Source organism: Athene cunicularia (assembly GCF_003259725.1).
Source record: "Athene cunicularia isolate RWA chromosome 3 unlocalized genomic scaffold, athCun1 chr3_part1, whole genome shotgun sequence".
Classification (NCBI taxonomy): Eukaryota; Metazoa; Chordata; class Aves; order Strigiformes; family Strigidae; genus Athene; species Athene cunicularia.
In genome coordinates this window covers 17,152,740-17,166,060 of record NW_020799097.1, presented here as the reverse complement: position 1 = coordinate 17,166,060, position 13,321 = coordinate 17,152,740, and the positions used below count along the sequence as shown (strand labels likewise).

Genomic DNA, 13,321 nt, shown 5'->3' with positions numbered 1-13,321 from the left:
AAGGGATGTCGACCAGCCTCCAGCAGGCCTACCAGGAAGGCGTGTGTAAGGGCTTGCGTGACCATCTGTTTCTCCTCCTTATCAGTGCTCCTGTGCCAGCTGCCTCTGCGGCTGAGCCGTCCCACGTGCGGGCTCCCCTGCCCGGTCCTGCGCTGCCGTCTGTCTGCTCCTCGCTAATCCCACATAACAGTATGTGCCTGCTTCCCACCGACCCAGTTTGGCCACACCCCACCTTAAACCCCATATAAATCACGGGAGGGGAAGCTGGCCGTCTCCTTGATGGTACCAGTTAGCTGGGCTGCTCCCTTCCCTTGAGTGGCTTCTGAGGGACACGAGCTGATGCTGCACTTGCCTTGCATCACCTATCCCGGCGGTTCTCTGGCGTGCAGAACCTCCATTTCCTGAAACGCCATAAAAATGCGGTCCAAGCCCGAACAACTACGGGATTTATGTTTGCTGATGTAGCACCCTCATCCCAGCGCTGCCATGCCCAATCTGCAATCAAAGCTGCAAAAGCAGCCCAGAAGTCGATACCCTGGATAGACAGGCAAGATACAAACCTAATACCAGATAGACAGGCTGATAGGCGAGTTAAAGCTGCAGCCACCTGGGAGACACACACGGTGATGCAATCCAGCAGTGGCAGTTGCCAAAGTCGTTCTGACGGCGGAGGCCAAAGGCGGGCAGGGCGCCTGCAGGGGCGCCGGGGAGGGGAGCGGGCTCCACGGCCTCCATCTGCAGAGAGGTGTGAAAACAGGCAGAGCCTCGGCCAAACTCCCTTTGGGGTGTCTCGCAGCGCTGGCAGCGTAGCTCTCTGCTAAGCCTTGTGCTCAGAGACCATAAACAACCAGGATTGAAAAAATATGTATAACCTGGCTAAAGGACAGCAAGCTGCTGGGGGGATGGAAGGGGGGGGGCGGGAGACTGCAGTGGGCTGTGGGTACCTGAAGGATGCTGACCCCGACAAGGGTGTGGAGACTTAGTAAGAGAGCAAGAAATCAGCTAGGATGCAAAGTTTTGCATTACTGTTCCCTGAATGAATTACTGGATGAAATTAAGAGAAGAACAATGAAACCCAGCCAGGCAGGACAGGCTGGAAGACACACTGGTGCTGCTTCTCCTTCTCATTCCAGCACCTCCATAAGGAGGGTAACAGGGAGGAAGGTTTGGGGGTTGCTCCTATGGCTCACCTAAGAAGCAGCAGCCAGACCCTGGCTTTCTCAGGGCACTTGCAAAGGTGGAGAGGATCCATCTGTATCATTATAACGTCTTTGAGCCCAGGAGGCACAGCCGCAGACCAAGCATGGACACAATTCAGAACAAAATGATGCTGCTGCTCCCTGAAGAATTTACCATCGATCTAAGGGTAAGAAGTAACAGCAATTGGATGTAGCTTCTCCGCCAGGGATTTAGAAGTTTACAGTGAGTTGCTACAGCACTTTCACTAGCTTTTTAGCCTCCTCTTTAGCTATACTGCTTTACAGACAACAAATTAGTCTGTACAAAAACCAATACTGAATGCAATTTTCACTTTAACCTACATGTTGAACTTCAATGTCTTCAGTGAACCCAGGGTTAGAGATGGATTGATGCACTTTTCAGGATGGGTTTACAAACTCAAATCTGGCCCAGATTACTCAGACTAAAATCCATAATAATAACAACTTCATAATTTAACTGTTTGCCTGCCAAATGCAGTACACAAAGACTATTTCCTACTAGTTCCCTCATACTGTTATCACCACAGCAGGCTGCAGCTTTGTGACTGATCTTCATAGCAAGACTAAGGACTGAGCTGGACTGATGACTGAATTGCAGGACCGTGCTAGAAGCACTTGCTTTTTGTCCAATGTTGAAGGATCTGGCAAGGCAACATGGCAAAAGTCTCTCCATTATCACCAACACTGGCTTCCAGAACAGAGAGCTTCTCTTTCCTGGGGTGTCAACTGAACTATTACAAACCTTTGACTACCTCCTGGAGAAGACTCCGTAACTGACTTCTCCATTATTACAAAACAAGCTGTGATCTCAACCGCTTTGTGCTAGGCACTGCACAAAGTTTTTTGAGGCATTTTTGGTGAAGGGAACCTGGAAACAAAAAAAAAATATTTAGGAAGAAATGAAATGGAGAGGGGAGGGGAGAAGGAGAGATGTTCTATCACTGTATCAGACCTAAATTACTATTGAAGGATACATTCTCACCTAAAGAAGTGCTTACAAAGCCTGCTAGAGCTCCTGATGATTTTACTGGGATGCACTATAAGTATGAATTATTTGAAGCAGACAGGCAAAAACTTCCTGACCACACACCCTGCACAATGTACAAGTGTGGATTTGAGTGAGATATGAATTCAGGATGGATCCAGTCCCAAAAGGGTCAATCCCATGTCATACAGTACAAAGCATAAATTTGAGATTAAAGAGAACTGAAAATAAATCCTTGTTCTGATTTAGTAATTTTCCTTTACAGAGATGCAAAGCACAAATATTTATAAACAATATTCTTACAGGACTTGGAGGGTATTCTTGCCTTTCAAATAATTACTATTTAAAGTAATTCTGACCGCACTTAAAATGAGATGCAGCATATAAGCATGCAGAGCTTTGTTGAAGAAAATAAATACTATTAAAAATAAAATTAGTGTTGGAAAACCTCAGGCAATAATCCCAACCAATCAGCCTGGCAGGCCTGAAGGCAGACATGCAAGAAAGGCTCAGATAATGCAGTGATGCAAGATTCAAAAGAATCTGCTTGCTTGGGTAAGATAGAAGATCACTATTTAACACCACCAAGACAATACCTCCAGGCTCTTTTGTTTAAGTACAGAGCTAACCTGGCTCTGTTTAGCTCACAAAGTCTGTTGCGACCAGATGATGATGAAGTCAGAGACAAGATAACTGGAGATTAACCTTTACAGATATTTCTGTTCCTGAAATTACTTCCCTTTCTATGCTCTGCTACTGGCTCTGACTCAGAAGTTTCTTATTCCCTCTAAATAAAGTTGAAAACAATTCACCCAGCTGAGAATTGGGCCCTGAATTTTTGTTGTCCTTGAATTGGTCTGTTAGAAGCCGGTAAAATTAATGGTGCTCATAAAGCCTCCAAAAAGTCAGTGAGAGGTGCACAGAGCACCCTGTGACTTGGTATTAAAAGGATGAAATTCCAGTCCCAGTTTCTCAGCCTCCTTAACTTCTGAGATACAGGAGGCATCATACATGTGCAAAACGCAAATAAGGAAGGGGATGTGTGTGATGGACTGGAGGGGGTAGGTAGTACAGCAGTGGAAGAGGTGCTTTAAGTGCAAGAAAGCAATGCAGCTCCAAACCCACTGAAATATCGGTGCTTTCTGCACGGTTCTATGGTGAGTGTTACTCTGAAGAGGTGAGGAATGCAAGGCAGGGGGTCTGTGGTCTATGGTTTGTTTTTCCATCAATACATATGTCTGACTTCAAGTAAAAGATTAACGAGACAGCTAGCAAATGTCCTAGGAGACAAATGGATAAAATGCTGTTTGTACATGTCAGATGAGGGAGGGCTCATTCTCATCTCTCAGTCTGAATGAATCTGCTAGGATGCACACCTGCACCAGGAAGATTTCCTTGACAAGGTAACCCTTGCCACTGCAGAACACATGAGCACATCAGCATACAGCTTACCTGACACGTACATTCTTTCGGTCAATGTGGTTTGGAAAGAACCTTCCACCTACTTTTTTTCTGCATGTGACGTACATTGCTGCATGTTACAGAAAAGCCCCAGGTAAAGTAAATGGAAACTCTAACCAGCAGCTATGCACCTGGTGTTTTTGCATTTCCCAACAGATATTACAGTTGCTGGAATGATGTGTGAATCTTCTACAAAACCTCCTATTGACAATTTAGTTTAGGTGTGGCATGAGAGAGATCTGTGCTATTGATACTAATGACCCACAGCCTGTTGCTAAAGAGAAAGAAGAAAGGAACTGAGGGAGTTTATAATTTAAAAAAACAAAAACAAAAAACAAAACAAAAAAAAAAAACAACACAAACAAAAACATAAAACCCCACAAATATTTACATTCTATTACATTTTACAGCACCCAGTCTGTTACAGGCCAAAAAGACTGCAGACAGGGGTGCTGACGCTTTCATTTTCCAGGGATAGGCATGGCAGTGGACACAACAGCTAGACTGTCACTAAAGCTCAGCCTTCCTATGTATCAAAAACTCAGTTGCATTTTCCTCTCCTGTTGGCAATCGGTGCTGCTGGTGATCCCTCAAAGCTGATGGCGTAATGCCGTTGGCCTGAGTCCTGCTGCAAGGAATGCAGTGGCGCCCAGTCAACCACCAGCACTAACCACAATCTCCCTGCAGATCGTATAACCTGGCAGCTCAGCTCTGTGTAGTAACATCACAAAAAATGGGAACACCTTTTCCTTTCCTGACTGCCCTCCTCCTTTTTTAAATTTCTTTCTGGAAAAATCTGAGGGAGTTAAGCAGATTCCCCAGGGAGAAAAGTGACCCATCACTTACAACACTGTCATAAACTTCAACATCTCTGATGTTTTGATTTCTGCTTTACCTGAAACTTGTGAAGTGTGAGCCACATCCATTTTCCTTATGCCATGATGGGGAGGAATGCTGGTATGTGGGAACTGACAAAGAAGCATGAGGGAACCAATGTTCACCCCTTCATCCCGATGAAATCTGCTGGTGAATCACAGGGTAAGAACTTGACCTCACCCATGAAGTTGCATGAAGATTAAAAGAACTTCCTTGTGTCTCTTTGCCATGCTTCTGACTACCAGATTTACTGGCTAGAGACGAGCAGTTAAATCACCCCACTAAGCTCAGGGAGAATGAGTTCAAGTCTTGTCAAGGGCCACCCTTGACAACTCATCTCTAAAAACAGAACCTATTCCTTTTGGTGAGTCAAGAGCAATCAGTCCTGCTATTGGACATATCAAACAGATGTAGTTGGCTGAGGAAAGGGACCTGCTCAACCATGCTGGACCCTTTCATATTAGTGACATCGGATATATTTTTGTGAGAAAAGTCTGGAGGCCTGAAGAGAAGGCGATGTTGCAGGAAGTTAGCCCACAAGTAATGTTTCTATCTCACTAAGTCTGCCAGCACACAAGAGAGCATGGGATAAGCTTGCCCAAAAATGACTGGAAAAAATTAGAAAATTCTAAGGCCATCTACAGCCACCTCTGTAAAGCAGGAAAAGGGAACACCATGAAATGAATGTGATTTCTTACAAACTGAACAGCCTTCTGTATGCAAGGCTCTTTATCACCTAGGGATTAAAATGGCCCTAATACTTTAGCTCTCCTTCCACTCCTGAGTGCAGCTCTTGAACTCTTGGGGATTTGGCCTGTAGTCACTGCCAGGGTGCCGTGTCCCTCCTCCCCGAGAGTGCTGCCAGAATGGAGGAAATAAGACACATGCTGGCCCATCCTGTACTGTACTCTTACTTCTATTTTTTTCCTTCTTTGCAGCTGCAAAATACAACTGAGCAAGTTAAATTCCACTTCCCTTGAACACGGAAGCAAGCAGTGCATTTTGTCACATGGTCACATCAGCAGACTGCAACAACAAGCGCAGTCACCTGGTGAAACAATCCACTCAGAAATTTGGAAGGAAAATTTCCTTAGGGCAGGTGACACTGGACATCTGGCAGCCCTCTACTTTTGTTCTGAGAATAACACCTACGTTGTAGGGCATGTTGCCAGAAGCTGCACCCATCTGGGATGTAGCCAGCCCAAGATGAAAGGGAACACCAAATCCAGAAGGGGTGATTAGCTTTTACTGATGTTCAGGACAGAGGTACCAGGGAACTAAGTTCCCCTTAGGTGTTCAGTATTGCTTGGTGAAGTCAGGGAACTAAGTTAATCAGGTCAGAGCCAGGCTTGCATATGCTTTCTCCACAGGGATTACAAACTACTTGCCAAATATTCAGATTGGGTAATTGCTACCTGGATTACCAAGGGTATGCAGCCCAAAAGATGATAATTGTTTAGAGTTTCTGATAGATTGCATCACTCCCTGCCAAAGTATACAGCAGAATGAGAATCATCAACACATGATGTAAGGATACAAGCCTGTGTGTACTTTAGACAGTAGAGCTGAACCCATTGTGGCTGGCTGAAGCAGAAGAAACATTAACCCCCACACTCTGTTCACAGGGAAGCAATAATTTGATTCTGAACTCCAGAAGCATTTGTGGAAGCCAGAGATTCACTGAAATAACCTTTCTTTTCTTAGGACACTGGGGATAAGCATTCATCCCTGCTCTAAAATGTAAATTTGACCAAAGCTAATTTTACCCCAGCGTCTAGCTATGAGATCATTGTTCTACTAGCATACAAGTTTAGCCTCATGCTGCCACATATTTTATGACCAAGAGGAACTTGGAGCAGAGCCTGTACTGGCCGTCAGGCATGCTGCTACGTAATAAAAAAATCCAGCATCCATTGTATTTAACTGTAAAGCCCTGGTGAAAATCAGGTTCCTTCTAACAAAAATGGAGAGGTACTACTAAGATATATGGAAAGATTAGGCATCCAAAATATTGCAACGTAATTGTACATGAGAGTATGAGATTCCTGAAGCATTTTAGAGGTGCGTTTCTTCTCTGCAATCAAACAGCAATACAATCCAAGGAAGAGAACAGAAATTATTCAAAATTTCACTCTATTTCAGTCAACCATGCATACAGTCCTGACTCAGGAGCAAACATTAAAAAGTAGGAGCCATGCGGGAACTTAGAAATCCAATTGTACATCTCCCAATGGGGGTCATTACAACAGTGTCAAACAGACCTTACGGAGGAGGGATGAATAGGTGGGGGGAGATTTGACAGCAGGGGAAAACATTGCTGGTAGAAAAGGCCCCAATAACAACAAGTCCAATCGACACACACAGCCTTCAAACTGAACTGTGATCCTGAGGTTTTTGTGGAAAGTGATGGCCCATATCAGAAGTTAATAAGGAAGACATGGTGCAAAAATAATGAGAGAGCATGCATTAAAATATCCAGTGCAGGGCCCACTTCTGTGTGCATTAGATTACACTCCTCCTTGTTTTCTTAGGTTTAGAACTAAAATAGTTAATTTTAGACATAATTGCAAACAAGCAAGCAGACTCAAAACTACATCTTTAAGAAAGCTGGGAAATGGCAATATTATTAGGGCTTATTCAAGGTAGTAAACCTGGCCATAGATGAAATATTAATTAAAGGTTTCATTCAGAGCCTCCAGAAAATGATTATTCAACATAGCAATGACATTTTGCCTGATTGTATAATGAAGTTTTATCTTACTATGCAGTGATGCTTAGACCAAAATGCTAGTGTAAGAAGATCACAGAGCTTTAATGATGGGCTGAAACTTGGGAAGGGCATGTGTGTATTAATATTTGGCTTTAGATAGTATGCAAATCACTTCAATAACACTGTGCTTGTCTTCCATATGAGATCATGGATAAACAGTCAACAGTCTTTATTTCATTGTTGGGTAGATCATCAAATTAGTGTCTAAATTAAGGATCCAATTAATCTCTATTAAATAATTTGTCAATATAAATAAAATCATTGCAATTTAAGATAATAATGTTTGAGGTTTGGGTTGTTTTGGTTTTTTTTTATTTTATTACCATTAAGAACAGGGTTCTTTATCAATGTCTAAATTGCAGCTCTCTTAAACTGGGAGGTATCCAGAATTCAGCTCTTGTAGCAGGCCTCCCTTTCCTACATATGCATAAAAATGCTTCTTTATCTTTTGTGAAAATATCTTTTTTTTGAGACGGGGAACTACAAATTCCACTCCTCCCATTCACACTGAGGAGAACATTACTCCCTAAACAGCGCCACTTAATCCAAAACAAACAGTAAGATATCTAAAATATCTCTTAGTTTACTGAGATGTAAGAGTCAGAGAGAGAGTACCTCCTTCTTAGGACAAAGGAGGAAGAGAGGGTGGATTCAAAGGGACTGTATTTGAATGGATCTAGCTCATCTCCAAGTGCCAGGGTCAAATTTATGAGTGTTTCCACAGAAAAAAATGTGTCAGAAGGACATCTCGGATTGGAATGCAGCAGAACTGATTCCCACAAGTCCAGAAATGTTGCTGGGTTTCATGACAGAGCTGTTAATCTTATAAAAAGTAACTTTTGAATGTATTTTGCACTCGGTGATGAGCCCTCCTAGCAGTGACCTCAGTGTGAGCAGCCCTCCCTAGTAATATGGCTGTGGAAATACTGCTGGAGGCAGGTCTTGCGCTGCTTTCTTTTGTTTCTTCACTTAGTCTTTGCAGAAGGATACTACCAGAAGCTGAGAAAGGCCATAAAACTGAAGACATTGTTTTAAATCAAAAGGCTCTTAGAGGTTATATTAAAGGGGCTATCTGTGTTCCCAGTAGTTACTATAGCAATTACACAGTGAAAACATCTAGGCAGGTGCATAATTTAAAAAGTAAAAGGACAATCTCCCCCTCTTTAGGAGAGGTCAGGCTTTATATTTCAGTAGGTCTGTTTGACTAAAGAAGAAGAAAAAATGAGGGCAGAGTGAAAGAAGGAGTGGGGAAGGATAGAAAAAAGACAAGATGTGAGAAAAGAACGGGTAGTGGAAAAAAAACAGGGAAGGAGCGTGAAAGGGAGAGATGATATCTGGCTTGGACAAGAGGTGAACCACAAACCTAGTCATTGCCAGTGTCCAGGAACAAAATAACTTATTTGTCCACCAGTGGCAGGGCAGCTGCCAGTGTGGAGGGACAGCGTCTTCCCCGCACCGCTCTGCACAGCACATCCCCACCCCGCTTCCAGATCTGCCCCTGTCGCTGTGCTCTGTGACAGAACTCAGGGTGTTCTCGCAGTCCCTGTGGTTGTGGTTAGGAAACTGCCGCATGTTGGGTCTCAATAGAAAAAGTATTTTAATACAAGAAAAACAGGAAACTCAAGCACGTTTTGGGTCTAATTCAATTTCAGTTCCCTGATTCCTTTATTTTCTATGGACAAAAGGCATGTAACAAAATTATGAACTGGGACGTGAAGAAAGCAGAACTGTGCACATGACAGATAAAGCTGGCTCATTACGTGAAAACTGAAGCCATGCAAAATATAAACTCAGGACAGATTAAACCACCTCTCATCCAAAAACCAGTTAGGACCAGTCAAGCAAATCCCAGCACCTGGACGAAGTTTGAGCAGGACGTATATGAACTGGCACAGGGCATGGTTTCACAAGAGTAGACCAGATTATGAAGAAATGCAAATATTCTGTCTTCATTTTAAACTGAAAGCAACCTCTGGTTTAGGAATCTCCAGAGACAAGGTACAAGGTACAAGGTACCAGTTCAATGTCAGTCACCCTACACTCTCTTTGCAAGATCGTCAGTGCATTTTAGTGCTAATGTATTAAAGCATGACACTAGCTCAAGATAACCACATTCTATTGAGAAACATAACAATAAAAATAATGGAATAAGCACTTCATGCAATTTGCTAGGAATGTAGTTTGGACACGAACAGCCAAAACAAACTAAAATGGCAAATGCAAGGACTCTATTTTGAAAAGATCTGCAAACAGACTCAGCAGCTTTACAGGGGGTCATATTTTCCACAAGGATAAACTGTCCTTGAACAATATTGTCAGTGTTCTGGGTACTAACGTGCTTTCTTTTCATATGGATTGTTCTCACCTCCGCTCCTTTTCCTTGAACAAATATTTACTGTGACCAATAAAATTCTGCTCTCCATTTATGAGTTAAATAGCATCGCATTCCCACACGCTGTTTTATATACCCATACATAGAGCATATGTGCCCACAGAAAATGACATCTCTAAAGTACGTCTGGTGGAATTATTTTTAAGCAATCATATTCACTGTAGATTTCAATCCTGATTCATCAATACATTTAATTCACTGTGGTATTAGATCTGTGAGTGAGAGGAATGAAGCATTCAGCTCAAGAAAGGAGGTGACATATTTCACCAGAGATAAAGCGTTTCTGTGAGTATGTGAAAGAGTGATGCCTGATGCAGTGCCCGTAAGCATGGGAGTAAACACATCATCTTCACAGGGAACTACTGGCACGTTTAATTTTAAGAAAGCAACCAAAAATATTTTTAGTGAATTATTCATACACTTCTAAATGTGTACAAGGGTTTTACCAGGTCAGATTTTAAGTGGGCAAATTACAGCCTGCAAGATGCCAACAGGCTATTAGTGATAAGCATGCTGGACTACTATCTGCTATTCATACATTATTCACCTATTGTTATTTGCTGCTCATCATCCTGAAAATCTGAGTAAACAAGTCAGGAATGGAAAGAATCCTTACATGTGAACCAAGAATGTCCACTCCAAACTATGTATGAAAAAAAGGGTAAAAACTCCACAGGTTAACATACATAAACACAGTGCATCTGCATCATCTAAACCTTTTTCTTTTTTACAAGGGGGGGACACACCCTCGGCACACCAGGGCCCACCAGTGTTTCTGCTGTGTTTATATAGCTTTGGGGAAGTCGGGGACCATGCTCCACAAGTGGGTCCTTTTTGCTGAATTCCCCTCCAGGAGCTCAGGGGCGAAGAGGAACACATCTCTCATGAACACCTGCAACCAGCAGTTCCTTCCTCAGGCACTTAAATAGATTTTCCTCACACTACAGTAAAATAAGTTACCGGCTGTTCCCCTTCATACACCCCAAAATATAAACAGTGGTACTAAGAAGAAAGAAGGTGAGAGCACTAGCAGGTTTTTCTGGGATGCAAAAGCAGAGCTACATAAAGCACTCACGTCTATGCTGGAGTTGGATTTAATTTCCAAATCCCAACTGCTCTGCGGTATCCCCCAGAAGAGGCTAAGGCTCAGGCTGCAAAGCATGCCTAGAGTCTATCAGACGCATGCTCATTCTCAAAACCTTGTTTAGAGTTGTTACTAGTCTTACAGATCCTTCTCAAGTCTTCTGGTCTTTAGAGGGGAGGCTCAGCAGCCACAGACCACCTGTTGGATGGTCCCTTGGTGAAGGAAGAGGTGCACCCACACAGAGAGTGACACGGACCGATTGTGTCAGTATGTACAGTCTCTTAACAACTTGATTACTGGACCTAACTTGGTTTAGGGCCTAGCTAAGCCTGCAGTTTGAAATGATTAGCATAGGCATGCTTTATTTTCTATTTTACACTTATGTTGGTTGTGGACAAGCTTTGGTTTTAGTCAAGCTAACCAGACTTCAGGATAAGGTGATGGCCACAAGGCAACCACCAGGCTGAGCCCAATGGCAAGGGAAGCACTGACTTCTCTGAGGGTAGAAGGAGGAGAAAAGTATCAGCACAGGCCCTTGGTCAAAGCAGAAGAGGGTGGGAATTCCCTTCCAAAAAAGAGACATCTGCCCAGCATGAGGAAGGACATGTTAAACAGCCCACGCTACCTGTTCTGTACTGCGAGATGCACACCCTCAGTGTCAAATGCCAGTGAAGTGCTAAGCAGTGAGAAAATAGTCTCAACCACCAGCACACTGGAAACAGCAAAAACTATTGGCTTTGGCACATGTGCAAAGCATATATGCCTGGGTTGCCTGGAATAGCAAGAGATACAAAATGCAGGACTGCCAGGAATGTTGGTGAGAGGGACTGGGGAGATGCTGCACTGCTGGAGAGAAAAAAAGGGTATGTGCTGAGCTTAAAGGAAATACAGATGATTTCCTGAGCCTTGAGAGTGAGAATTTCAGATCCATCAGGCCAAGAAAGGGGAACTACATAGAAGCATAGAATCATTTAGGTTAGAAAAGAATTTTAAGATCATTGAGTCCAACCATAAGCCTAATACTGCCAAGTCCACCCTAAAGCATGTCCCTAAGCACCACATCTACACGTCTTTTAAATACCTCCAGGGATGGTGACTCAACCACTTCCCTGGGCAGCCTGTTCCAATGCTTGACAACCCTTCCGGTGGAAAAAATTTTCCTAATTTCCAATCTAAACCTCTCTGGGTGCAATTTGAGGCCATTTTTTTTTGTACTACTGCTTTTTACTTGAGAGAAGAGATCAACAACCACCTTGCTACAACCCCCTTTCAGGTAGTTGCAGAGAGTGAGAAGGTCTCCCCTGAGCCTGCTTTTCTTCAGGCTAAATAGCACCAGTTCCCTCAGCTGCTCCTTATAAGACTTGTGCTCTAGACCTTGCATCATCTTGAGACAGAGTCATAACACAGTGATTAGGAGACTTTCTTGTTCACTGTGTTGCTAGGTTGTGTCTTTTGTACTGAGCAACAAGTGTTTTCTGTACTAACACCTGTGTGACAAACGATTTTTGAAAGCTGTGTCATCTGAAACCTTACCTGTCTCATTGAAGCAAATTTACTTCCTATCAGATACCAAAGATCTTTACTTTTACTTTAACATCGCTTTCTTTCCAAACTCACAAACCCTACTTTACAGAGAAAACACCTTTTCATCTATTATTTGGCTAGTATCAAGCAATTATCAACAATAGCATAGTACAAGTCATACTCTTCTGTGTACATCATGCAATACATACAAAAACGTCTCTCTTTTAACTAGTCCCTAATCAAGCCACAGTGCTGGTTTCAGAGGCTTTTCCAGCACTTCTGAGAAGAGACGGTAGGCTGAGTTAGACAGCAGTGGCAAGCAGCCAGTGTGCAGGTGAGAGAATAAAGAGACCCCAACCTTCATCTCTGCCCAGCATCCCCATATGCCTGACTCCTTTCAGCCTCTATAAATAAGATTTCATTGATTTTCATTAAAGAGATCATATTGAACAACTCCTAGAAAGTCATTAAGCATTGTAAATAACTAAAATAGATATACTGGTGTCAAAATACACTGAATAATTGCAATTTGTAATGCATGAGCTTTGCTGTGCCAGGTTTGTTAACCTACTAAATTGCAAAATTAATTCAGCCACAAAAGGTTTCGCAGTCAACTGTGCAAATGAGCATGGTTCTGTTGCAGTGCTTTGTATTTCAATACTGCCTTTAATCAGAGGATCTCAAAATATATTTGATCCATAATTAATAAGATGCACTATATTTCCTTGAGCTATGCAAGTCTGACCATAGTGTATGCTGTACTAGTCTCACTGCACTTTTCCACAACTGTAACACTGCAAGTGAGCTCATGCAATAGCAGTAAGCTCTGACCATTGCCTTGTTTCTAGTTTATAGATGCACTAGCCATGTGAACATGCATATATACATATGTCTCCACTGTTATTCTTTCCCTACCTGTGCAGGCACAAAGGATACAAGTTGGTGGGAGGACAAAACTTGCAATAGTCTCTTCCAAGATGCCCAGATCCAGTGAGATCCTCCAAAGGAG

At 42.9% G+C, this 13,321-nt stretch overlaps 2 long non-coding RNA genes across 2 annotated transcripts in view; one reads left to right on the top strand and one right to left on the bottom strand.

Annotated features, from left to right (window-relative positions):
* Window positions 1-1,248: 1,248 nt before the first annotated feature.
* The window catches only part of LOC113477655, a 22,115-nt gene continuing 10,042 nt past the window's right edge, over window positions 1,249-13,321 (bottom strand). Inside the window, exon 3 of the long non-coding RNA XR_003397940.1 lies at window positions 1,249-1,360. This is a non-coding gene — a long non-coding RNA (uncharacterized LOC113477655). The remainder of the gene's footprint in view (window positions 1,361-13,321) is intronic.
* LOC113477656 overlaps window positions 11,755-13,321 on the top strand; it is a 21,174-nt gene continuing 19,607 nt past the window's right edge. Inside the window, exon 1 of the long non-coding RNA XR_003397941.1 lies at window positions 11,755-11,908. This is a non-coding gene — a long non-coding RNA (uncharacterized LOC113477656). The remainder of the gene's footprint in view (window positions 11,909-13,321) is intronic.